This window comes from Orycteropus afer, unplaced genomic scaffold (genome assembly GCF_000298275.1).
Source record: "Orycteropus afer afer isolate SDZICR_OR568_19922 unplaced genomic scaffold, OryAfe1.0 scaffold00521, whole genome shotgun sequence".
Taxonomy (NCBI): domain Eukaryota; kingdom Metazoa; phylum Chordata; class Mammalia; order Tubulidentata; family Orycteropodidae; genus Orycteropus; species Orycteropus afer.
In genome coordinates, this window is record NW_006922108.1 from 1,944,460 (window position 1) to 1,946,260 (window position 1,801).

Here is a 1,801-nt window from a genome sequence, read left to right on the forward strand (position 1 = left end):
ATCTCTGGAAATAGAGCCCACAATGAGAAAAGTAGAGCTGAGAAAGGAAAGAGAATAAGAGATAAGAAGGGAGGGAATAAGGAGGGAAAATAGAGAGAGTAGAGAAATATTAAGAGAGGAGTTAAGGGCAAAGAAAGGATGAGGAGTTAGATAACAGGAATAGAAGTGATGGAAAAAACAGTTTATAGACTCAAATCCATTTGGTTTATATTTTCCATTATGTTTTTGTTTGTGTTGTTAGGTGCTGTCAAGTCAGATCCAAGTCATAGTGACCTTATTATAACAGAACAAAACACTGGTGGTCCCGTACAATTCTCATAAATGTTTCTATTATTGAGCCCATTGTTGCAACCACTGTTCCAATTCATTATGTTGAGGGTCTTCCATTTTTTCTGCTGACCCTCTATTTTACCAAGTATGATGTCTTTCTACAGGGAAAGGTCCCTCCTAATAACATATCTAAAGTAAGTGAGATGAACTCTTACCATCCTCACTTCTAAGAAGCCTTCTGGCTGTTCATCCAAGACAGATTTGTTCATACTTTTGGCAGTGCATAATACATTCAATATTAACATAAATAGTGAAGTGCTTGGTTACGAATTGAAAAGTTAAAAGTTTGAGTCCACCCAGAGGCACTAGGAGAAATGACCTAGAAATGTACTTATGAAGAATCAGCTATTGAAAACCCTGTGAAGCATAATTCACCTCTCACAAACATAGGGTCACCATGAGTGGATTTGATAGCACAGAAACGGGTTTTGGTTTTTAGCACATTCTTCAAGACATAGCTCCAAGAGTCCTTTCCTCTTAGTTCCTAGACTGATCCAGTCCTTGAAGATCTTCTTTTCTCTGACAACACCATTCAGTTATATTCTGTGCCAAATAAGCAGCTGTTTACAAAATACTAGGAAGCAGTAGTGGCTCAGTAGTAGAATTCTTGCCTTCCACACAGGACACCAGGGCCATTTCTCATCAATGAACTTCATGCTTAGCCACCACTTAACTACTGTCACTGGAAGCTTCCATGTTGTTATGATGCTGAACAGGTTTCACCAAAGCTTTCACACTAAGAAATATTAGAAAAAATACTAGCTGTCTAGTTCCAACAGAGTCACTGTACAAGAAGGAGTTGATCAATGTTCAACTATTTCAGGAGGTGGCATATGATCAAGAACCAATAGTACTGAAGGAAAAAGTCAAATCTGCACTGAAGGTGGTGAAAAACAAGGCTCCAGGAACTGATGGTAGACCCATTGAGATCTTTCAAGAAATAGATGCTGTGCTAGAGTATCTACTTACTTGTCCATGCTAAGAAATTTGAAAGCCATCTACCTGGCCAACTGACTGTACACATTCCAAAGAAAGGTTATCCAAAAGAATGTGGAAATTATTGAACAATATATCATTAATATCAAATGAAAGTAAAATCTTGCTGAAAATAATTTAAAAACGATTGCAGCAGTGTATTGACAGGGAACTTCAGGAATTTAAGCTGGATTCAGAAAAGTATGTGGAATGAGGGATACCATTACTGGTGTCAGATGGATCTTGGCTGAAAGCAAACAATACCAGAAAGATGTTTACTTGTGTTTTATTGACTATGCAAAAGCATCGGACTATGTGGATCATATGAAATTATAGGTAACATTGAGAAGAATGGGAATCCGATAGCCTTAATTGTGCTCATGAGGAAACTGTACATAGAAAAGGAGGCTGTCATTCAAACAGAACAAGGGGATATTGCATGGTTTAGAATCAGGAAGGGTATACATCAGGGTTGTATCATTTCACCATACTTATT